Source organism: Aythya ferina (genome assembly GCF_964211825.1).
Source record: "Aythya ferina genome assembly, chromosome: 20".
In the NCBI taxonomy this organism is placed as follows: domain Eukaryota; kingdom Metazoa; phylum Chordata; class Aves; order Anseriformes; family Anatidae; genus Aythya; species Aythya ferina.
This window is the reverse complement of record NC_140318.1, coordinates 9951914-9976545: the sequence shown is the minus strand read 5'-3', so window position 1 is coordinate 9976545 and position 24632 is coordinate 9951914. Positions and strand designations below refer to the sequence as shown.

The 24632-nt window shown below is 54.6% G+C and overlaps 1 protein-coding gene across 7 annotated transcripts in view; it reads left to right on the top strand.

The window, feature by feature from the left end:
- Positions 1 to 6854: 6854 nt before the first annotated feature.
- The window catches only part of LOC311421924 (discoidin domain-containing receptor 2-like), a 58156-nt gene continuing 40378 nt past the window's right edge, over positions 6855 to 24632 (top strand). For 2 of the 7 annotated variants that reach the window (XM_084494402.1, XM_084494408.1), the window contains exon 1: positions 21911 to 22069. The gene's annotated coding sequence lies outside the window, so the exon portion shown is untranslated. Of the gene's footprint in view, positions 6957 to 16721; positions 17101 to 19141; positions 19280 to 21910; positions 22070 to 22713; positions 22736 to 23848; positions 23934 to 24632 lie in introns of those variants that run through there. The other 5 variants (XM_084494403.1, XM_084494405.1, XM_084494404.1 and 2 more) reach the window with 5 other exon arrangements.

Here is a 24632-nt window from a genome sequence, read left to right as displayed (position 1 = left end):
TCCTGACCCACCTCCTGTACCTGGCTGGCACAGAGACCTGGGAATGGGGCTCCACAGGTTGGTGTCTCTGCCTTGGTAGCTATTTTTTTTTTCTCTCTGAGACCTGGTTTCCACTGGGATCATCCCCATGGGAGTGTTCACATCACCACAGCAGCAACATGATGGTGCTTTACAAGGCAGAAGTTGGATGCCTTGCAACTTAAAGCCAACCACCATTTTGTTCCACCAAGAAGGATCAAGCAGGCTATGCTATACAGCCCAAAACAGTTTAAAAGTGAATTTGTGCCCTTTGGACATGCTTCTTCGTGGTGACTACAGGCTGCCTGAGAAGACCTCACAGAGATCAAGCAATATTGGGTTTTACATTGGCTATCCAATAGCTGATTGCCAAAGACATTTTGCAGGAGGCCACTTTTCACTCCCACCTGCCCTGGCAGATATGAGCATGTGAAGTACCCCACGACAATAAACATACATGAAGTTAGCAGCTAAATCTTCTAACTTCATGACAAAGATCCCATGGAGAGCTGTGGAGACCTCTCCAGCAGGTCTTGTGGGCACCCAGCCCTTTCAGGCTCTGTTTAGTCATCATAAGGCACAAAGAATTTGAACACGAGTGTTATTTTTTCCTTTTCTGGGCATATCTGGGATTGAGCTTGCCAGAGCAAGTGCTGAGGTGCTCATCTTCTGGGGCATAGTGCTGAGATTGCACAGGTTCATAACAGAAACTGGGGTCAAATGCACCCCTCCAGCCATGCTGGCAGATGGGTTGGGAAGGCAGCTGAGAGTTTACCTGTCCTCAGACTCTGTTTCTGTTCTTTATAGCAGATTTGTGGATTTTAATGAAGGCTGTGCTCTCAAAAGCACTGAAATGTCTTGAGGCGAAGCCTTGATAGACAGCTGTAACACAGGGGAGCAGAACTGGGGAGGAGAAAATTTGGAGCATGCTCTCAGCCTTCTGTTAGCAGCGCGTGCCCGTGGGCAGGTACGGGGTGCTGGGGGCAGACATTCCTGGGCGGTTTGTGAGTCAGCCGAGCTCCTCCCATGACAACTTCACTCATCAAAGTTGGTATTTATAGCACGGGTAGGAGTAGGGAGAGAAATCAAAGAAAAGCTCCCCATAAAAACGCGTAAATCACTCCAAGAGTTCAGCTCTGGGGTTCTGCATTATTTGCGTTAACGAGAACGAATAAAAGTGCTGTTGTTATTAGTAATATTTCTCAATATTATTTCATTGGTCTGCTTTTTCAATTAAATAATCCTTAAGCAGAGAGAGATTTCCATACAATTCTCCCAGCTTTCTGAGCTACCCTGACAGGCTGCTATGGACATGCTGCCTTACACGGGAGAAAATATTTTCTCCAGCACATATCTGCTGAAAAACAATTCAGAAAACCTGTCTAGGCCGATGCTTGCTGTCCGAGCTGTCGGAAGACCTCCAGGCCTTCCAACAAAGCGAAGCAGGAAAGCCCGGAAGGTGCTGTACCCAGCCCGGGTGAGAAAATATTTGCCACGCCCGGAGAAAGACCTAGTCAAACGTTGGCTGTTCTTCTTTGTTGGCATCATCCTCATGCAGGTCCTAACCGAGGAGCCTGAGCAAGAGAGACTGGCTGGGGGAAAAGGTCCTGGGCAGCAGCCGCTCTGCGCACCAGCAGCACCGCCAGCTGCACGGCTTGGGGCAGCAGCAAACAGATCCAGAGAAGACAGAGCTGTTTCAGAGGCCCTGGCAATCACTTTCTCATCGGCTTACAAGCACCAGCCTCTCAGGCAGACCACAGCAGATGTGCCACAACAAGCCAGGAGACAGCCGCACGCCTTCTGCAGGCAATGCTTGACTGGTTTCTCCCGTGCAGAGCACTGAGCTGTGTGCGAGAAGCTGTCCTGCTCCTGCTCTTGGACACCGGCTGCTGGAGCACCGTCAGCAGCATAGGTTCCCTTGTGAACTTCTGCACCCCTCAAGGGGACACGAGGACTCTGGACGGTGACACGGGACCAGCAGTAACCAGAGGAGGCATCGAAGAAAGCCTGGGGCTGCAGCAAGAGCCATGCAGTTTTTAATGCTGATCCATTTGTGACTGCAATTAGAGACGGGATTTCCACAAGCTGTAACAAAGGCTGCAGGCATTACATTTGTACGCCTGCATCGGGTTTGTACTGTGCTAACCTTTCTGTGACTGTTGTATAACTTCCTTCAGTGCCTCTGTTTGCATGTTGTAATGTGGTGTCAGCTCTCACGTATTAGAAGAAACCTAAGAGAGTGCAAAAATCCTGTATGATTTTCTCCCTCTGTAATGCTGTAGAATTAAAACTGTTAAGATCAGACTTTCACAACGTGTCAACTAAAACTTTAAAATTTAATGTTGTCTCCTTGCTGCACCCTCAAATCTGCTGACCATCCTGGGGAAATAAAACTGCCAAACCAGCAAGAACAGTGGGGTCAGCACCACAGCAGGGCTTGGGAGCCGACTTGCTGGTGCCCAGCACCAGGAGAGGGTTCACAGACCCAGGTGACAATGAGAACCACAGCACTGGGGTGAAATATTATCTTGGGAAAAAAATGGAAGATCCCTAAAGGAAACCATGGGAGCGGCTGGGAAAGAGGGCTGCTCAAGGGGGAGGATGATCCAGAAACCATCAGGTCTCTTCTAGCCAACACTTCCACCATGTGTTTATCAAAGGGTTTTTTGGAATTTAGCAGTGCTTTGTAGTTCTGAGTGAAGGAGGGGTTTAGTGACTGGTCCAGGGCAGGATGACCCCAGATTTTTCTGAACAGAGTAAATGTGATTGCATCTGGGGTCCACATAGTGAGGTGCAGCTCAGAGAGGAGCTGCTGCTTCCCAGACACAGACAGGCTCCTTGTGTTAGGAATAAAGAAATTCCAGGCTCAGGACCTGCTTGGCCTTATCTGGCCATAGGGCTTGTAGCAAAGAGACACTCATATCTCCTTGCTGGAAACAAAGAGCCCAGGACTTTCAGTGGAAGCTGTTCCGAGTATCCTGGGTTGTTTTATCACTCATTCCCTGAGGCTGGGATTCAGCTCCTCTAATTATGCATCTCAAAGAAGTCTGCATAAGTCACGGTTGGGATTTCCCCAGCCCGCACCCTGAGAAGAGTCTGCCCCGGAGCCCAGACCTGGGAAATGCCACCTGGAAACCCTTCCCCAAGCCATGGCCCACGCTCCAGCCATGTGTATCTTGTGTGGCAGGGCTTGCCCCATGAGGGTCAGTCCATAAGACCACGCTCTGGTTTTGTAGCCCCAGCCTTGCCCTTCAGACCTCCACCCCAACCTCTCACTCTGCAGGGCAACTTCCAAGTTTTGCTGATCTACTCAGAGCTGCATCTAGACAGACTTCCAAAATCTCCAGGCATGGAGATACCACCACCTCCTTGGCCAACCTCACCCCATCACGTGGAGCTTAATTCAGATCATTTCCATGACAGCCAGCTGGCGTGACTCACTTGTCTCAGAAAGCAGGTCTTTTCATGGAAATAGCAATTAGTTCCTCAGGTCCTGATAAGAGCAGAACTCAAATGTTTTGTAATGACCTAGAGCAGCCGTATGTGACCCATGAATGGAAGGAAGCTGGATTGCACATGCAGTGATTGCGGAAGAGGTGTGGAAAAGCCAAGAACAGCACTGCAGGCCAAAACACAGAACTGTAGGGTGCTGCAGCTCATGGCAATTACAAAGAGACCTGCTTATTAAAAAACAAAAACAAAACAAAACAAGAAAACTGAAAAAGCTGAATCACCAACAGAACTTAGCTTAATTTCAAATAAAAAATAAATAAAATAAAATAATAATAATTAAAAAAAAAAAAAACATAAAAAATAATAATAAAAAAGAGCAATTGGTCAATGTGCAGCTAGGGAACTGTCTGGAGGAAGGAGCTGAGGAGCTGCTGGGACATAATGTCTGTGAGTGGTGGTCCAGGATCAGTCCTGCAGTGGGGCTCCACATCCCTTGTGAGGTCCTGGGGAAGACGGTGAGATCACGGGGAATGACAAAATGTGGAGTTTTGTAAACTCATGACATAGTAAATGCTGTTGAAAATGTAAATGTCGTTCAGCAATGGCGGGCGGGTTGAACTCTTTCCGAGCTAACTGCAAATTTAGTGAGCAAGGACTTTCCTGCAGCGCATCCCAAAGGCATCACGAGAGGGCAGCAGAGACAGAATCTGAGCAGGACCCACACGAGTGGCCTGTGGTGTTTTAGACACCCGAATATGAAACTGCAATGCTGCATCTGCAAGAAATGCTGAAGATGCTATCACTGCCTTGCTGAGAGCTGATTTGGTGGGAAAGCAGAATCTGTCAAAACAAATGAGTGTGCTGGGATGTAAACTAGCAAAGTAAATACAGAGAGCCCTTAAATATAAAAAAAGCACTGCACTTTCACTCCCAGCCCCGTTCAGGGGTCATGGCTCCTGGTAGCTGCCTTTTTTGCAGGGCAGCCTCCTGCACCCCAGCTCTGTCACCCTGGAGGTCTCCACCTCCCCCTGAAGTCTCTCAGCCTGTGTTGCGCTCCATCCCTTCCCACAGCTCCCAGTTCCCCACTCTGCCCCCTCCAGAGCCTTCCCAACCCACACAACATCCCCAGCCCCTCTATCCTTGAACCTCTCCTTCCTCCAACATCTCTCCTTATCCAAGGCTCTTTGGGCCACCTCAGCTCCCTTCCTGCTGCCCTGGAGCCCCCCAGTCCCGCTGGCACAGGAACCTTTACTCCAGCACATGTCCATGCTGGTAAAATCTCTTGCCCTTTAAAGCAAGAAGCAGCCAGATGTGTACTGAGGGCAGTCTCTGGGCATTCCTGCCCTGTGCTGTGCCTGGGAATGTCCCTGGGGAGAGCAGTGGATGTGCTATCCCAGCTCAGTTTGACATTACACATAATAACGCTCCTGTGCCCAGCAGTATCCCCAGGTGCTGTTTAATTAGTGCTATGGATACATCCTTCAGGACCAGGCACGCTGCACGATGCAGCAAAGACACTCCAAAAGGGCTTTGCCTGCCCTGTGTCCCTGATCCTACAGCACCCCTGTGACCCCCAGTCCACAAGGCCATCCCAGAGTGGGCACAGTGGCTCATCCCACAGTGACTCAATATTTTTTTCTCTGATGGACACACAAACAGATTGTTCACAACCTTGCTAGTGGGGACCCAGTCTCAAGCACTGTAACAGAGAGATCTGCGTCAGGCTTTCGTCTCTGCCCAAGGCAGGAGCTGCTCTCCTCCCTGGGCACGAGGGGCAGCAATGCCGCTCTGTGCGGAGGCGTGCCATGGGAACTGTAAACACAGCTGCTTTCATTAGACACATCATTCACCCTCTGGCTCCCTCTAATCCCGCCTGTCACACTGATGGTGTCTCAGGAGTGTAATGGAGAAAATATTAAAATGAGTTTTTGTAGCTGGGTTGCATGGCCTCACCGTGATCCTACGCACTGTGTTGCACAGCTGGATGTCTAGAAAAGGGGAGCCTGAAAAGATTACTGCAAGTACAACTGGAGAAGACAAAAGTGGAGGAAAATGATGTGGAATCAATAAACAAATGAAGGACCTAGTAAAACCACACCCAAGCCCATGCCTCTAATTGCTTCAGTGTTAAAGAGACATTCTACAGCTAAGAGCCATGAAATCGAAAATGGGTTGAAGTTGGCTTTGCTGTTCACTCAGAAAAAAAAAAAAAAAAAAAGAAAAAAAAAAGAAAAAAAAGAAAAAAAAAAAAGAAAAAAAAAAAGAAAAAAAAAAAAAGGGTGGAAATAATTTCCAGGAGACCAAGAGCACTAGGTGATGAGGACCACGGGGTTACCCTAGTGCGGTGTCTCCTCTTCCAGCCTGGCTGAGGAAGGAGTGTGCTGGGGGTGGTGGGGGACATGCTGGCACCAGGGCAGTGATGGGAGCCCTTGGGGACACAGCAGTGACCAGGGGTAGTGTGGGGTGTGAAGTGGTAACCTGGGGACATGGCAGGGCCCTGAGGTACAGGGGTGACCCAGCAGTGCCATGGGATACACGAGGTAACTTGGGCCATGGCAGGCATGTGAGGTGCACCGGGGATACACAGCTAGACCCTGAGGTGCAAGGGGTCACCAGGGAACACTGTGGGGCCCTGAGGCATGTGACGGGGACATGGCACACCCTGAGGCACACAAGGACACAACAAGGCGGTGAGGCACACGAGGGACATGGGGCTCAGCCCTGAGCTGCCCTGAGGCATATGGGGGACATGGGGCTCAGCGCTGAGGAGAGCTGAGGGCCATGAGGACATGGTGCTCAGCCCTGAGGTGCACTGAGGGACATGGGTTCAGCCCTGAGGTGTGCTGAGGGACACAGGACTCAGCACTGAGGTGTGATGAAGGACATGGTGACACGGTGCTCAGCTCTGAGGTGTGCTGAGGGCCATGGGGACACGGTGCTCAGCTCTGAGGTGCACTGAGGGACATGGGTTCAGCCCTGAGGTGTGCTGAGCGACATGGGGCTCAGCCGTGAGGTGCACTGAGGCATATGGGGGACATGGGGCTCAGCCCTGAGGTGCTCTGAGGGACATGGGTTGAGCCCTGAGGTGTGCTGAGGGACACAGGGCTCAGCCCTGAGGTGCACTGAGGGCCATGGGGACACGGAGCTCAGCCCTGAGGTGCATTAAGGCACACGAGGCTCAGCCCTGAGGAGCCCTGAGGCACACAGCAGCGCCCCGAGGCAGGCGGCAGGCACAGGCACAAGGCTCAGCCCTGCCTCATCTTGGCCCCGAGGCACGGCGCTCCCGGGAGCCCCGCTCCGCGCCCCAGCAGCGGCCGCTCCCCCCCCCTCCCTCCCTCAGCGCCACGGCCCCAGCAGCCCCCCTCCGCCCCGGGCTGTCGCTTTAAGAGCGGCGAAGCCGCGGCCGCCCCCGCCCTCGCCCTCCCGGCGGCCGAAAGGGGCCGGGACGCATCGCGGCCGCCCGCAGCCGCCGGCCGGGCCCTCAGGTAAGCGGCGGCGCCCGGCCCCGCGCCGCCACCAGCGGGGGAGGCGCTGCCCGGGGCGGCTCCGCTCCGCCCCCCCCCCGCCGGCGGCTCCGCGGCGCTCGGTGCGGGGCCCGGGGCGGGGAGCGGCGGCCGAGCCGGGGGCTTCTCGTTGCTCGCCGTAGGCCCCGCTGCGCCCTCCCGGGGCCGGCGGCGGCTGCTGGCGGCCGGGCCGGGCTCCGGGGCACGGCCGGGGCCCCTCGGAGCCCCTCGGAGCGGCGCCGGGGCCTCGGTCGCCTCCCGCCCCCGGAGCCGCGTTACCCGCGGGGCTGGGGGGGGCACGCACGGGGCTGGCTGCCTGTGCTCCTCGGGGGTCTTGTGGGGTTTTGCCCCTTTCTGAAAGCATTCCTTTTTTATTTTTCATTTTTAAGTAGGGTTCTGTGGGGAAACATCGCTTTTAAACTTTAGTTTGGGCTTTTTTTCTGGTTGCCACTCGGTGTTCGGGTTTTTGGGGAGCTCGGTGCGTTCCCCTCCTCCTTTCTGCTCCCGGCCCCTGGTGTGGTTTTGTGTCTCGGGCTTCCCAGGGGGCTGATTTGGGGCAGAGGGAGGAAGGGGCAAAGATAAAATACGGGAGTGTGACCCTGTGTTTTGTCGGCTCCTCTGGTGGAATTTTTAAGCGCAAAAGGGAAGAGGAAAGAAAAGAAAAAGTGATAAAGTGGAACTCTGTGTGCCTGGCTTTGTTGGGGCAGAAAGGGGAAAAATGTTACAAGGGAACGGCACCGAGACTCCTGTCTCACTGCTTTTTGTGCTCGGAGATTGAAGGATAACTCAGCGCTTTGATAACTCAACACTTCGGTCTCAAATGCTGAGCTCTTCTGTCTTTAATGGACTCCTTTGGAAAAAGAAAAAAAAAAACACAAAACACAAAAAACATTGTGAGAAGCGTAGCCGTGATTCCCTGTAGGAGCCAGAAGCAGCGGTGTGCGGGCAGGGCCCCGCTCCCCTCCACCAGCCCCTGGCCCCGTTAGGGTGCCGCTGCCCGGCCGAGTGCCCCCAGCCGTGGGGGTCAATGAGGAGCTCCCCGGGAATTGGCTGCGGTGCCGCTCGTGGCTTGTTCTGCCCGTGGGTCCTGGCCTCTGGTGTCTAATCGAGGAAAGCAATTGCATTTTGACGAGACCTAATTCCATTAGTCAGGTGTGTGCTTGTCCCCTGGGAGATGTCAGGGTGTGTGAGCTTTCTGCTGCTAGTGAGCGCTCTGTGGCCTTCCGATGGCTGCAGTCAGATCTCTGCCCTGTCCTCAGCTTCCAGGAGCCGTCCATGTGAGACCCTGAGGCTCGGCTTCCTTTTCCTGCCTTGGGAATTGCCCAGGTGACCTCCTCCTCCTCCCCTGGTATGGGCTCCGTGCCTTTCCCAGGAGCGTTCTTCTTTCTCATTCACTTTGCTGTCCAAGAAGACTTCTTATTTTATTTTTTATTTTTTGGCACGTCTTCCCTGAGTTTGGTTTGTACACAGTGACAGCCCTGGCCGTGGAGAGGCTGTGAGCACAGGTCTGTGGTGAGGGAGGGAGAGCCAAGAACAAGATCTGGGTGTCACTGAAAGCTGTCAGCTTGTGACGGAGGAGGATGTTCAAAGCACGCGGCTGTCAGCTGGGGCTTGGGGCAGTTCCATGGGTGGAACCGGGTGGAGATTGGATCCTCCAGCCCTGAACCGCCACTGCGGAGATGGTGGCAAAAAGTTGCTTTTTTTCTCCAAATACCCTGGAGCTGCCTCAGCTGGAGCAGAGGTGTGACAGGACCTGGCCGGGGTGATTTTTCTGTAGCGGTGCTGCCTGCTGCTGCAGCTCCGTGACAACTGATGCGGTTGCTGTTGCTGCAGGTGTCCTCTTTGCTGGGGAGTTTGCCTGCAGTGGGGGCCCTGGTGGGATCAAGGATGTCCTGTATGAGCGCTTTTGAGTAGATGACCCCTTTGAGTGGGTGACTGGGGCAGGGAGTGACACATCCAGGTGCTGTGCTCTCCCTGTGGATGCTCTTGGCTGGCCTGAGACCATCCAAAGAAGTTACAGGCATGGGAGAGGCTTGGGCATCCAGCACAGGGGAGGAATTGAGAGGCAGATCTCACGTGGAGCCAGCACGGGGTGGCTGCCTCTGCCAGGCGTGCCCTGGCTGGATGGGCTCAAGGCAGGTTCTCTGTGGGCCCAGGGGTGGGACTTGCTGCTTGGTTCCCTTATTCCCTAAATGTTCTGCCACCCCCTTGGGCCGTTTGTCTCTGCTCGTGTTTGCCAAACACCGCCTGCACTGCTCTTACGCCGCAGCTGCTTTTGCAGGTTCCCAGTTACTGCACAGTTGTTCTTACTGTGTTATAGTGGCTATAAGCTGATTTTTAAAAAGGAGTTGGAACTTGAGCCGGAAAGCCTTCTCCTTTTCCTCCATGATTTGGTTGAGAAGCTGCACTATGGGGTGCAGCAGCTGAAGCCTGGTGGTGTTGCCCCCCTGTCCCTCCTTACCGCAAGGTGCGTGCCCAGAGACAGTGCTCCTCTGCTGGGCAGGACACTTTGCTTTTAGTAGCTGGCGTACGTTTGGGGGTGTCTGCTCTTAATCTTACAAAATTAGGAACTTGGAGACTTTTTTTTTTTTTTCCCACAGCGCTTTGTATAGCCTGAATGTTTGCAGTCAAGCAGAGCTAAAGGCCTTTTTTTTTTTTTTTTTTTTTTTTTTTTTTTTTTTTTTTCTTAAAGAACCAGTTTCTTTAGGGCAGCGTTTCAAATTAGCGTGAGGCTGAGTCGCATTTGGACCTAGAAGGTGCCGTTGTTGACCAGGATGGCTGCACTGTGACTGTCACCCCGTCCTGTACAGAACAAAGCCCCTCGCAGTGACCCTCATTGTTCATGGAGGGGCTGAGTTGCCATCCCTGGAGGTGTTTAGAAGTCCTGTAGCCGTGGTGCCTGGGGACATGGCTTAGTGGTGGGCAGCTGGGCTGGGTTACTGGTTGGACTGGATGATCTCAGCGGTCTTTTCCACCCTAAATGACTCTGACTTCATGAACTAGTGGTTGTGCCAGAGCTGATCTTTTTAGAGCTTAGCAAGTGGCTTTAGTGAGGAGACAAATTGAGGGAGATCCCAGTGTGGTGAACTTAATCCTCTGCTCTCGTGGTGATTAATGCATTTTACCTTTCCATTCTGATTTTTGCTTCCTTCGGCTTGTTTCATAACAGTTACTTTTGCAAATTGAACTGAAAATAGGCGCTGGAAGTTGTGAATAATCACTTCCCTTGGAATAATCCCGGGCTGGGAAGAGCCAAGGATTCAGTCCTCATGATCTCTTGTTAGAAACAGGCAAACTTTTTTTTTTTTTTTTTTTTTTTTTTCCCCTTCCTGTATGCTGTGTAGAACATTGAACAGTGATTTCTATCCAAGAACTTCAAGGAAAGAATTTCCAAGTACTTGAATGACTTGAATGGGGGCAGGTAGGAAAGGGCTGCCTGGGTGTCGGGGCCGAGAGCAGGGCAGGGTGTGAGCTTCCATGGAAAGAAGTGAAAAGCAAGGAGGTCTGAAAAGCTTTTCATCTGAAAGCTCAGGGGCTGCAGCTCTGCATGTGCTGGCACGAGAGCGGTGCTGCCTGTTCTGCCACCACCACGCTGCTCCTCCTCAAGGAACAAGGCACGGCTGGCCCCACAAAGCCGGGCGGATAGGGGAGTCTGGGAAGCTGCTGCTGCGCTGCTTTCTTGCTCTTTGCTCTGCTCGTGCTTCCCCAAGGCTTTCACCAGGAAGGAAAGCGTGGGTCCCTGTGGGGATGTAGCACAGGGCGGAGCGTAGGGCTTGGGGATGCTCCTGGAGCTTCACTGCAAGCCTGGGGAACGTTCTTCTGCATCACTTGAATCAGCTTCGGAGTAAAGGTGGCTCTCTGGGAGCCCGTTCCCTTCTTTTCAGAGCTCCTGCTCTGCTGGTGGCTCCTCTCTGTGGGAGCGCCTGGGATCTGTGAGCTGGCTGTGGGGAAGTGCTGATACACATCCAGAATCCAGGAGTGAAGAAAACGCTGTCTTACATCCAGGTTACTGCTCTCACCTCTTTAATGGATTCCTTGTCCGGATGGTGCTCAGCTTGCAGCTCAGAGCTTTTTCTTACACTCTTAAGTGCCTGCTTAAAGTGAAGGAGTTTGCACAGAGACGTGAGTGCTCGCAGGCTGCGGAGGTTCAAAACGTGATGCTGCAGCGCGGTGCTGGCAAACCCTCCCGGTGTCTGGAGCTGTGTGGGAGGAGAGATGGCTTCTGGGCTGTGTGACCCCAATGGGGAGAAGAGCAGCTGGGGTTTAACAAACTGGTTAAAACCGTATAGGCCCCCAAATTCTCAGGAGACATCTCTGCTTTCCTAGAAGCTTCCTTTAACAAGCTGATTTCTCAGGCTGATTGCTTGCAGATGAGCTCACGCAGTGTATTTTGTAGGGAAAGAATCTGAGCTTGGGCTGGGGAGCCAGGGAGCTTTAACACGCCAGTCACATGCCCAGTGGGCTCATGGCACACACAAAACACTAGAGGCAGTGAAAGGAGCCGACTTCAGGACGGCTTTGTGCTCCAAAAAGAGCTTTCTGAATACGAAGCATGCCAGGGGATGCTCCTGAGCGCTGGGTCCTGTTGCCTGGACAGCAGCAGGAGAGCGAGGAAGTATTTCATCTGTCCTCAGCTCTGTTTCTCTCTTTAGTGTGTGTGGCGCTGGGCTAAGCCCAAGCGAGGGAAAGCTCTCATCTGCCTTAATTCCACGGCCCTCTTTCTGCTGGCGTCAGCAGAGGAATTTGTGTAGGATTGATGATATTTTTGCTCTTAATGCATCAGAATTTAGTGAGCAGCGAAGCCTTAATGCCAGCGTTGTGCTGCGGGGGATCCCGCAGACCTCCGGGCCCTCTCCCAAGGGATGTTTTCCACCTCTCTTGATAGCAGCCGGGCTGAAGGTGTCCTTACTGGGAAGGCCTGTGCTTCCAGATCCATCCCGGGCATGGTTTAAGGATGTCGAGAGTTACACAGAGCTTTTGTGGGGTGGTGGTGGGTGGCTGCTCCCAGCGAGCGGAACGAGCTGAGTTTGTTGCCAGTAGCTTTATGCACAACCTGTTCTCACAGGCCAGGTAGGAAGGTAACCCTTCTGATCAAAGGCCTCTCTGTGCCCAGAGTGATTCCCTCTTCCAAGTCCAGGAAGTATCACACAAAACTGCTCGATTTGGGGGGAGTTTCACTGGTACTGATTATGGAAACGGGAGCTGAGGAGCCCCTTGTTTCCAGTCCCTTAAAAAAATAAAATAAAGTCAGACTAGGCAGGGTTAACTTCAAATCAAAACCTGAAATCTGACGGTGTTTTATGTAACTTGAAGGCAGGCACGTAGAAAGCAGGACGCACTAAACCAGCTGACACTGCACGGCGCTGTTCTGTGGGTCCCCTCTGTGAGCTTTTGCTGAAACAAGTGGGAAAAAGTCGGCCCTCCAGGTGGGTGCAGACGTGGTGGCACTGCTCTCCTGTCACTTCTGCACATCTGCTCCCCCGGAGCACCACAGACGTTGTCCCCAGGGCCTACCTGCACACGGATATTTCATAGAGCTTCTTAGGGTCCTCGTGAGCCTGTAGTACAATGCAGGTTAAAATATCCACTTTCTGTGCCATTGTGTTTTATTTTCTAGATAAAATTGGTGTGAACATGACTTATTTCAGTTCCATTTCCTTACGTACTGCCTAATAATCCCAAGATCATACATTTTTTCCTTCTAACGAAGACGACTGGTAAAGCACTTGATGCTCTGGCTGGTTGCACTGAGGTTGTTTATTTTTCAGAGCAGCTCGACCATATCTTCCTTCACGCTGCTGCTGGATGGGATCCTGCTGGCCTGGTGGCGGGCTGGCTGCCCACCTGGAGACTCTGCACACGTGTGAGAGGTGAGGGTCTGTACCCGGGAGGTGCTGCCCAAGCCTTGGTTTGCCCGTGGAGCATTAAAACGCCTGCCCGCTCAGATCTGGTGCTCGCAGAACGCGTGAGCGAGGAATTAACTGGGTGGAGTTGTCCCAAAATCTGGGTTTGGGGCCTGTCTGCTCCTAAGGCAGCAGCTCTCTGGGTGTTTGCTTGGACGGGCTCCCAGCGTGGATGATGCTCTCCTGACCTGGTTTGACTTTTCCTTCGTGATGCCTGGGTACCGAGCCCAAAGCTGCCTGCAGAGCTGCGGGGTCGGGAGAGCCCGACACGAGGTGGCAGGAGGTGGTGGCTTTGGATGTGCCACGGGGATGGAGGAGAGGGTGAGAGGAGGGAGGGACAAAGCAAACAGTCGTGCTTCTTCCCAAGGATTGTCGTACGCCCTGAGCCTGCCAGCTGCGATTTGGGAGCCAGGAGAAGAGGGCGGGGTATTCTCTTCCAACCAGATGAATTTATGCAGCGCAAATGAAAAGCGAGTTTCTGTGGGAATAGCATTTAAGGTGTAAAAACGTCCCACCCATCAGTAACGGGGAGCTGCTGAGGGGTGAGCAGAGGCAGAGCTGCAGAGCACGCTGTCTTCTCAGCCTCTTTTTCCTTGAAGGATGAGAATCTGGGCACGTTCTGCTGCGCGTTTTTGTTTGGTGCTGGTCTCGGTCACTCGTGCTGTGTTCTTGCTGAGAGCTAACGCTAGCCAAGCTTCAGGTTTCATCACCCACCTGTAGTGCTGTTATGTTATTTCACTTGTGCTCGTTTGTTTCTGCCTGTCAAAGCACACTGACGGGCAGAAATAGCTGGGGTACTAGGACGAAAATGTCAGCTTGTGGTGGGCGCCTTTCCCTGCACTCAGGGCAGTCCCACCTTCGTGCTGGGGAAGGCGATCGGCCAGGAAGGTTTGTTTTTTTGTTTGTTTGTAGAGGAGCTGAGCTGGGGGTGCCTGTGAGCACAGGCGTGTTGGGAGCTGTGATATTGCTGGGGCTGAGGCGTGTGACCCAGCAGGTGAGAACAGGTCCCAGGCTCGCAGAGCCAGCCTCGCAGTGAGCTTCCTCGCTGCCCTCCCACGGGGGTCCCAACGCTGTGAATTCATCCCGTGCGCGTTGTTTTTTGGTGGGGTGTTGTGTTGGTCTGGATTGTGATGGATACTACTCAAGTAACCCCACTCCAAAAAGTGTCGTCCCGAGGGCTGAGCCCCCCCGCCTTTAGCGGTGGCTCGGGCTCCAGTGTGGCATTTTTGGCCTCCTCCCAGCACTGGAAGGACACGGAATAGCAGCAGGGCCTCGGAGACCTCCCCAGAGCACGGACTTAGTGGGAAATCACTTTGCTAAGTTGCTGCAAACTTCTTGAGCGCTCATGGCCGCCTCGCTTTTAGCTTGTGTTTGTGAAGTCTTGCGAGCTCTTGCGCTTGAATACATGGCTGAAGTTAAATGCCAGAAAGAAATCTCTTATGGCGGGTGCTAATTAGTGCTGGGACAGGCTGACGCAGTGTGCTGACCCCGTCTGAGACCTGTGCGGCGCATCGAGGCACGGGCACTGGTACTGCAGTATCCCTGCCAGGACACGGTCAGCCCGGATTGTGTCAGTGCCGACATCTTCGTTAAGCGGGCCTTTAATTGAATCTAGAGAGATCTCTCTGGAGAAACTCGATGCGAGTCTTTCATAAAGCTGCTGGCAGTAATTCCTCTGCCTCTTCACCGCCGCTATCACAGAGCTGTGGAAATGCTGGTTGGAGAGGACATCTGGAGGCCTTCAGCCTGACCTACCGCTCGAGGTGGGACCGTCTCCAGCATGTGATTGACTCAGCCGTGGCTTTGTCTGGCCAAGTCTTGGAGACGTACGGGGATGGAGCTGGGTACTGCACGGCTCAGCTTTTATTTGCTTTAGCTCCGGAGCCATACCTACTGAACCGCCCCGCCGCGTGGGTTATGCATTTAGCTTTGAATTACCTCATCCTGCAGGTTTCAGGGCCTTGAAGTGAGCTGTTGGGAAATGTCCCAGCAGGGCTCGCAGCACGGCGTGTAATGAACCTGAATCCTTCTGCCTTTTCCGTGCTAGTACGGGAAATGTGAGCCCATCCTCGTGCTGCTTCCACAGAGAAGCAGCCAGGGCCCCGTGTGTGGTGGTTTTCTCATGTTTGCACGGGCTCCTACAGGAGAAGGCAGTGCGTGCAGGATGTGTCCCATCGTTGACAGGAGCAGAAGGGTGCTCGGCCCTCAGCACCAGAGGGGCGCTGGGCTTGTAGGAGGCGCGGGCTGAGCGTGGGGCACATCCCCAGCCCCGAGCTGCGCATGGGATCGGGTGCGGGCCAGCTGTGAGCCCAGGCCGAGGCCACACATACACAAGGCTTGTGGTTGCCTTTCATCTGCCCTCCTCAGCCCCTCATGCTGGGAGGGGAGCGTTTTCCCCCGGGTTTGCATTTCTTTCAGAAAAACACCAGGTCATGGGTTGAGCGTGCCTGCTGGAGCACGCATCGGAGCCGCCTGCCATGCTCCCGGGCGCTAATGAGAGCAGAACGGCTCTCAACATCTGAGAAGTAAACTTGCCTCCAGCAATGCCACAAGCTTCTGGAAGTCAATGAATGGCATGTAGCGAGGCCAGCCCAGCGGCCTCCTGTGTCATCTGGGCTGGGCTGGTTTCTTCAGACGGAGCTGGGGATTGCAACATCCCCGCGCTGGCTGGGGCTGGAGGGCCTCGCTTGGGAGGGGGGCAGCAGAAACGCAAGAGCTGCTGGGGAGGTGAAAGCTTCCCTTGCTGGGGCTGTGCTGCTGGGCTGAAATGTGGCCGTGTCCCTGGGCTCTGCTGTCCCCATGTGGAACGGGGTGGTTGTGGGGCAGTGTGTGTGCTTGCAGCATGCAGGTGGGCCCCCTGAGCTGATCGATCTCGGTGGCTACAATCATCTCACTGTCCTCTGCTCTGTGCTCACCTGGGCTCGGTGTGGTGCTCCTGCTCTCAAGGGAGCACTGCGGTGCTGTGCGGAGAGCGGCGGTGAGCTTGGGTGGGTTTGAAGCTCTGCTCCTGCCAGCAGAGAGGCCAAGGGGTGTCCTGCTTGCCGAGAGCCTGCCAGGGCCTTGTCTTGCATGCCAGGGGCTGTGGAAAGGGCTGGGAGCGCTGGCGTCTGCTGTCCTCCGGTTGTCTGAAGGAGATGGTCCTTGCTGAGGAATCGCAGAAATGTGGCGGGCGACTGCTGCTGACAGCTGCTCCGTACGGAGCCCTGGGCCAGAAGTGCAGAGGTCAGGCTTTGGCCGCAGGGGCAGGAGCAGCAGCTCTGCAGGACATCAGCAAGAGGCTTCGGCTGACAGCTCATGTGGGACCGGCTCATCTGTACACTGGTAATTTCTGCAGGGCTCTGTCCCTGTGCCTCCTGGCTGGAGCTTAGAGCTGGTGCTTACGGTTTGTGGTGACTTCTGCTTGTCGTCTCCGTGTCTCTGGGAGAAAAGCTCCAGTGACGGTGGCTGATCTGGAGCCAGACCTGAGATACGTGCTCAAACATCGCCCTTCCTGGTGAGACCTGCCCAGCACAGGGAACACGGGAAACTTCTGGGTGAGAGCAGTGGGGGCGGAGGAGCAGTGCTGCAGGTGACAGCAGGGCTTGTCCCCAGCAGGGCTTGTCCCCAGCGGTCCCGTGAGCTGTGCAGCCCCTCTGCTGCCAGCGCTCCCTGCACCTTCCCTGCTCCAACCTCACTGCGGAGCTGGAGGGCAGGAGGAGCTGGCATGCTGTGCGGGGGAGGAACGCGTGAGGACAATGCTGGGAACATCGGATACTATCTAGTGCTTAAAGCAGAAAGGTCAGCTTTGAAAGAGGCCTGGTGCCTGCTGAATATATCCGCTGGTTCCAGGGATTAGGTGTCAGAAGCCCGGAGCAGAAGGTTACCGTGCGTACGAGCGAGCTGAGCCCTTCCCTGCAGCAGCAGCGATTCTCTGCAGCTCTCGCAGGACGCTGGAAGGCACTTGGCTCGTCCCGCAGACGAGAGCGAAGAGGCTGGAGCCTGCTTGGGCAGGTCCCGGTGCCCAGGGATAGGGAGTGGGGTCTGTTTGCAGACAGTGTTTTTCTCTGCCCCTCTCTGACGGCTCAGTTGGCAAAGAGGGACAGGGAGAGTGTTTACAAGTGTGTCTGTGCTGAGCGCTGCTCTACGCCGGGAGTTTACTCTTCGTCTGGATGACGTCTTCGCTGGGGCTCTGTCCCTACAACTGCAGCAAGCCGATCTCGCTCTGCGTGTTCTGACCTGCAGGTGTAAGTACGCACAACTTTCCATCTCTGCCCTCACCCCTGTCTTTGAGGCAGCCCCAAATGCAGCAGCTGGGGCGTGTGCTTAAAGACAGGGCACACGGGAGGCTGCTGGCTGCTGCTGTTCGGATCTTTCATGGTAGTGTTAAAGCTCCAGGTGTGCCTGGGGAGGGTCTGTCCCCCGTCAGGTGTCCACATGTCACCACGTGTGCTGCCTTGTCCTGTCTGAGCCACCTTCCATTGTCCTGCACAGCTCTCAGTGGCATGCTGTGTGCTGCAGATTTTTTTGCTGTTTTTTATGGAGGTATTTTTTTGGAGGTTGCCTCCCATGCTTCTCTGTGCCAGGTTCTGCTCCTCCTCCCTCTCTTCCCAGGTGGGAGGCAGGCGGTGGCTCTCCTCGCAGCAGCAGGCTGATGCTGGCAGAGCTGGGCTGAGCTGAGTGGCTCTTTCCCTGGGGCTGGACGTGCTCTAGCGATGGAGAGAGTATCTGGAGATATTCAAAGCCTGCCTGGTGCCATCCTGTGCCATGTGCTCCAGGTGATCCTGCTTGGCAGGGGGTTGCACCAAAAGATCTTCAGAGGTCCCTGCAACCTCAGCCATTCTGGGATGCTGTGACAGGTGGGGACGGGGGCTGGCTTTCACCACCCCTTGCTGAAAGAATAAGCAGCCCAGCTGCATGCAGGCCTGACCCGTCAGTGGGGCTGTCCCTTGCTCAATTCCCTTGTCCCTGCTCAGCCTGCAATGGCTCAGCTGAGGCCCTGGTCCCACCTGCCAGGAGGTGGTGGTGCTTGCCGTGGCCTTTTTGGGAAGGGCAGGCAGCCGTCCTGCCAGAGCTGGGCCGGGGGTGACTCAGAGACAAGGGACACACGGGGCCCAAGGCAGAGCCACTGCAGGAGGGTGCTGGTTTGTGCCTGGCACAAAAGGATTTCAGGCTCTACTCCAGTTGGTTTTTTCCTTATTCTCACTCGGACACGTGCTCCTGGCCCACAGCTGGTAACTGTGGCTGCCTTCTGGCCACAGCCATTAAGGTTTGGGGCATCTCTCCTGGCATTCGTTTCTGCAGCGTGAATGTGGAGCTCCTCTTCCTGGGGTGCTCTGGGCTCAGTACAGTCAGATAGTCAAGACCGTCAGTGTGTCTTTAGCTGTTTAAGTTGCCTTCACTTAGCACCAAAACGCTCATCAGTGTTCATCCATTTATTTCCAGCACTACCCGATCCTGCAGTGGCCCTGGGATAAAAACTTCCCGGTTTTGGTGCAAACTGCTCACTTGTTGGTCAGCCACGAATTTCAGATTTCTTGCTTTGTTGCTCAGACTCACCTGAGTGCAGCTGTTATTTTTAAGCACTGGAAGAAAGCTGGTTTTAAGCCTGCTGAAACATGTCTGGCTTGTAAATAATTAACGGCACTTTCAAGGCATTTTTTTTCCGTGTTGTGAGACCACCTTTTATCTCTTCTGACAATGCTCTTGAAATATTTCTGGGTTGCAGGATACCACATGGGCGCCACGAAAGTAGCCAAATTGTCCCGTATCAGGATAAACAAGCTCTTGTGTCTAAATCTGTGTATGGAATTGAAGTATCTGCTGATCGGTCTTCCTCCGCTAATTGCTCTGATCTTTGCTGAAGCCAAGCACAATGAGAGGGAGCTGAAAATGCCAGCCCTGGCCTGAGCTGGCTCCGCTTCCTCACAGCCTGGAAACCTGCTCATGCTGCAGAAAGCTGTTCTGTGCAAAACCAAAACAGGGTCTGTTGATGTTATTTCTAGTCCTTTGAGAAGATGACTTACTGGTCACATGTGCTGCTATGAGGTCATTAGGAAGTCTCTCAAACACACAACTTGAGAAGCGATGATGCCATTGCAGAAGTATGCTCCCTCTGCGATGTGAGATGCGAAACGCGCTGCAGTGCTCCGGTTTGTAATAGCTTTGAGTGGGATCTGTTATCGTGCATACTTGGGTCTGTTCCAGCGAAGAAAAAAGGGCTGTTTTCTGCTTTGCTTTATGCCTAGGATTGATTAGGGAGCGCGCGCGGCGGGATAAAGTTACATTTCAGAGGGCATCCAGCAGGGAGCCTGTTGCTGCGTCGAGGCGCTGAAGGCAGGCGAGGCCAACTGCAAGATCAGCGGATTTCTCCGTGCCTCTGCGGCGCCGTCCTGCCCCTGGGAAAGGAGCTCCTCAAACCCACGGGCAAGTCGGGCCCCTGCTCTTCCCGGGGCTGTGGGGGTGTGGGAAGCTTTCGCCAGCCCCTCGATGCTGGTTTTGGGGTGGGCTTGGGCTCCTGTGCTGTTACTGGTGCCCCCCTTGGGTTCCCTGTGCTGGATGCCCCAAGGTGCCCTCTGCTGCTGACCGCTCGTGGCCAGCGGGGGTCCTGGTGGTCCCAGCGTACCCCAGAGGCCTGTGCCCAGCTTGGGCCACGTGCAGTCATGCTGACAGGGCAGGCATCTGTATTTTGGCAAAAAGCACATCCAAAGTGTTTTATCTGAATCGGTACCACCTTGGGGTGGGGCTTCCCAGGCCTGGTGAGGCCTCGTGCCTGTTCATCTCCAGCCTGCTGCCCATCATGTGCTCCATCCCAAGCTGCAGATGAGCCCTAGGGGTTGTCCCCTCATCCGAAAAGATCAGCACGCTAAAACACAAGAAGAAGAGTAAATAATTTTCTGTTCTCAGCACAGAGGTGGATTGTGTGGCTGAGTGGGGGCATGGAGGCAGGAGGAAGATGGAGCCAGGAAGCATCTGACTTGCCCATATGACCATGTCTTTCATCTCACAGCTGCATTTTCCTGCTCGGATTTGGTGTGGGCACAGTCTGGCTCAAGGCTGCTGCTTCTCTTCTTTCTGAATTCCCCAAATACCTGCTACTTTTGTTCATGCTTCGCTGTGATTCCTCATTGAAGCCTAACGTAGCGTATAAATCTTGGAAGAATGGGCTGAATCGCTCTGCTGCCATCTGTGCTTCTCAGCCTCCCGCTGTGGAATTCCTGTGAGTGTCACCTCACACAACACCAGCATCTGCTTCCCACCCCTGCCCAGCCGCCCCTTGCCCAGAAGGACACGTCCCTCTGCTGGGGGTCTGAGCAGGACATCGTGGCCCTGTCCCTGCCTTGTGGCTTCCTCGCTGGAGGGAGGCCAGCACTCGCATTTCCCAGCTGACGAGCCAGCCAAGCACTTCTCTTCCACCTCCCTCTGCTGTTGTTTCCCTGCTGCTGGCCCCCTGACAGTGGGATCGTACTGGTGACCCCAGGTAATGTTCCTCTCAAATCCCAGCAGCCTCCATCACCCAGGTGAGCTTGGGCCCAGCCTGCTGGGGGCTGCCACGCTGCGGGGCTGTCCGGTGGCTGCAGCAGTGGCTTTGCAGCTTCACACCTTGTACCCTCAGCCCCCAGAATCGATTGCATCTGGAGTGGGTTTCTGACCACTTGAGTGGTTACATGTCTTGCTGTGGGACCCCTCTGCTGTTGCTCTGCCCCTTGCTGCGGAGGCACCGGCTCCTCCACTTCTTGCTGCAGCTCCCGAATCAAACCCATGCACCCACTTGCTCCCATGGTCACTGCGCTGATGCCCTCGTCCCAAAGGACGTGGTATTGCAGTGATGCCATGGCAGGGTGCCACCTGCCTGGTCAGCCTTTGTGCAGTTCCCTCGTTTTGTCCCTTGCTTTGAGTCCCAGCAATGCCAGTTCTCCTTGGTGTCTCTGTCCTGGGCTCTCTTTAGTGCAGTCCCCGCTGTCCCTCCTGCTTTTCAGCCTCTACATTTAGAGGTGTCTGTTCATATAGCAACAGCAGCATGCTTGGTGCCCCAAAACATGAAATCATAGCGGTGCCCTTGTGCTGTGTCACCTATCTCAGTGCACCCCTGTCCTTGGGGCTGTGCTGCTGCTGCAGCCCCTGGTGCTGTTGCCTCTCGTGGCAGAGCACAGGAGTGGTGATGCTGGTGCTGTGGGCACCAAACAGCAACCACCTTACAGCCTTTGAGAGGGCAGGGACCCGTGACTTCCAGGAGAGCAGGCTGTGCTGGCGAGGTTGTCCTCCCCTTGGAAGGAGAGGAGGGGTCTGGGCGGCCCCACATCACTGGTGGGGTTTAAGCCTCCCGCTGGCCATGCCAGGGGGCAGGATCAGGAGATGGGTGCAGCTCCCCGTGCTTCCTCACAGCTCCCCGAAGCCCTGGAGCTGTGGGACAGCAGCACGAGGTGGAGGAGAGATGCAACTGTGCCAAAGCTGCCCCAACCCCGGTGTGGGTGCTGGGCTCTCCCTCCTTTGGGGCAGGCTCCGGCAGCAGAAGCCCAGGTGGCAGAGAAGCCCCCCGCCCTGCTCTTTGCCTGCAATAATCCTGTCGGCCAGGCTTAATGAGTGACTAGCTGTGCCTTTGCTTTTTACCTTTCCCCCTTTCCCCCCGGCGAAGGGTTTTGAGCGGGCAGCAGGCTGTGCTGACATCTGCCCGGGGTTTTTCCAGCGAGTGCAAGCGGTCGCGTTAAAACAAGAAGGTGCAGGCTGGCTCTGCCGTGCCGTGCCGGGGCCTGGCTTGCCCCTGGGACTACATGGGCCCTGCTTCCTGAGCAGGAGAGCTGCTTTATGTTGTGGTTTTACTAAATGAATTCAAAGCTTGGCCTCTCTCCAGGCAAAGCCTGGGCCAAGTGCCAGCAGAGCAGCCCCTGGGGAGAGCGCTGGAGCGAGGAGGGGCCAGCGGAGCGGGGAAGAGCGGAGGAATCCAAGGAGGCCGGTTTGCCGAGCAAACAGCTCTGTTTCCATCTGCTCGGCCGGGAGTTGCTATAGGAACTGCGATGATAGAGGCAGGGCCATCTCTTGGGCCTGTCTGCGTCTCGCGGAGGGAGGGAGGAGGGAGGAGTTGCTCAAGTTTGAACATATCATGTGTGCTGGTGGAAAGTTGCAAGGAATGTCGAAACTACAGCCTGGCTGGGTCTGTGGAGCCCAGCAGCCACGCTGCCGTCCTTCCCCGCGCTCAGCAGCCCCCGAGCGAGGCAGGTAGGGTCCTTCCAGCGGGGCTCGGCTCTGAGCTCGCTCCAGCCAGCTCGCCCCGGCGCCTTTCTGTCCCAAACTGGCGAAACAGCCAGCTTCTGGGGGCTGTAGGGGTGGCAGAGCTGGGAGCTGAAGGCTTTTGGCCCTGCTGGGAGGGAGGCGGTGGCTCTCCGTGCCCTGTTTCGCTTCCCATGGCTGCGGGGGGATTTGCGGCCCTGCGGGTGTTGCCGCAGCGCTGCGTGCCCAGGGCCCTCCGGCATCTGGGCTCTCCTGTGTTTGATCGAAACGGGGAGCTGGCCGGTGCCATTTCCCCTGGACAAAAGCACTTTCTGGGGCCGGGGCTCTCCAGGCGAGCCCGTGGTGTTTGAGCTTTGTCAGTCGTGCCTGCGTGCAGTGCTGCGGGGCGGGCGGCGAGGGGGATGCACAAAAGCCGAGGCCGGCAGCAGCTCGCCCGAGCCCCGCGGCTCCAGCCCCGTGCTCTGTTCCCAAGGAGGCGCAGACCTCCCTGTCCCCTCCTGATTCACCCACTGCATTTTTTATTTTTTTTTCTCAGTGTAAGACTTCTCAGGCTCACGTTTAGCCTGAAACACAGAAGTGGAAGCATGCAGGAAGCTGCTCCTACGAATCCTTGTTAGGGTTAACCATGGGGCTTTCCAGTAGCAGCCGCCCCTGGTAAGTCTGATTATTTCCCTGGTAAACCCCCTTTTTTCAGGTGCTGAGCACTTTCCAAAATATCCCCATTCCCACTGGGGCATTCCAGGGTCGCTCTCAGCTCCGTGGGTGTTTAATAGCTTTAGCTGAAATTTCATCCACCTCTTTTTGGGTCACGGAGGATAATCTGTTTTTAAAAAAAAAAAAAAAAAAAAGCGGACGGTGTTGTTGTCTTTTGAGAGGCCGCACAACCAGCTGCCCAGGCCCTCAGTGTGATCTCTGTGCCCAGACACGAAGCTTTCTGAGCTGGGTGGGATCGCAGCCCCCCTCCTCGCACCCATCTCATCCCCGGCAGTGCCTGCCTGACGCCCGGCTCCTCGAGAGCTCGGCTGCAGCCACCGGGAGTAACCTGCCCCTGGAGGAGAGCTTCCTGGCCGTGTTAATTACGGGTCTGCTGCTGCCTGCCTGGATGAAAACTTGCATCCTGCACACCTTTCCTTTTACTCTGCTAACGTAACTGCAGATGTTCTCATTACAGAGATCCACTTCCAATATTTTACAGAGTTACTGCCACAAAGCAGTGCGGGAGCATGTCCCGGAGGCTTAATGTGCATGGTCTGCCACGGAATTTCATTTCCTCAACTTTAATTTGTTGTTTTTTAATTTCAGTTCATTTTCAATATGGAAAAGAGGTAAATGGGATCCTTTCTTTGGTCTAGACATCATTATTCTACATGTTTTATTTTCCTCGTGTGCTCTCGTATTTCTCTCCTCATTGCCTTAAACAATCCCAGGATTTTCAGGTTTCCCCACAGCTACCTGCCTTCTCTGGGTAACTGTGAAATCTCGTTACTTCTCCACAAGCTCCTGTTTCTGGTCCATCTTGAGGAAATTAGATCAGACTTTGCCTTTCTGCCTTTCCATGGCTGTGAAACACTAGGAGAGCTTTTCCAGTGTTCTTGTATTTTCCTTTGTTTATAAACAAAACGTTTGGTTTGATTGCTTTCAATACACTGTGGTGAGCAGAGATCTTCCCTGAGCTGTCTCTGGTCATGCTAGGTATTTTGTTGGAACGCTGAGCTCATTAAAATTCCACGAGAAGTTAAACTTTATCTTTTAGGGTTGTGCTAGTAAATAGTAAACCCAGCAGGACACGGTTCGACCTGCCTGAAAATCCTCCTGGGGCTCCGCGGGCTTGCGGCCGGGGTTCAGCTGATCGGTAAGGGCTGCCACTCGCTGCTCCCCTCTTTGCCAGGCACTCCGTAAATGACACTTTAAAAGCACTTTGCGTAGTAAACAAAGCTCGAAGAGCACAGAACAGCCACGTGCACCCAGGCTTCTGGTCCTCAGGACTGCCGGCAGCCTGGCCCCTGGAGCATTGGGTGGCAGGGGCCAGACCCTGACCACTGCTGCCTGCACCTCGGAGATGTTCTGCTCTGCGGGGTGCTGTCGGTGGTGGTAACGCTCGCTTCTTTCTGACACTGGAAGAGCTTCCTCCAGTTTGGCCTCTCGTTGTAAATGCACGGCTTTGCACACCTATAGATGTTGTGTGGTAAGGTTACGGCAGAGCTGGTGGTGCTCCTGGAGCTCAGGATGAGGGCAGTGACAGGTGCGTGGGATTTCCTCCTCCTGAATGAAGGGACACTCTACAAAGCTCATAAAACGTAGCTCTTGGTGGTATTAGCATTTCTGCGGCGGTTTGATGGGAAGTAGGTTGCCAGCTAAACTCGTCGAGGTTCCAACGCGGAGTTTCTGTTTTCATTTTCACTGAACCATCCCTTATGTGTTTGGCTTCCACCCCTGTAAAACCCAGCAGATTCTCAGCTTGGTGTTGGATACTGTGCACTGCTATGTGCATTCGTTTGCTTCCCTTCTGGTTTTGCAAAGAGCCCGGCCCGGTGATCGTTTCATCTTTTAA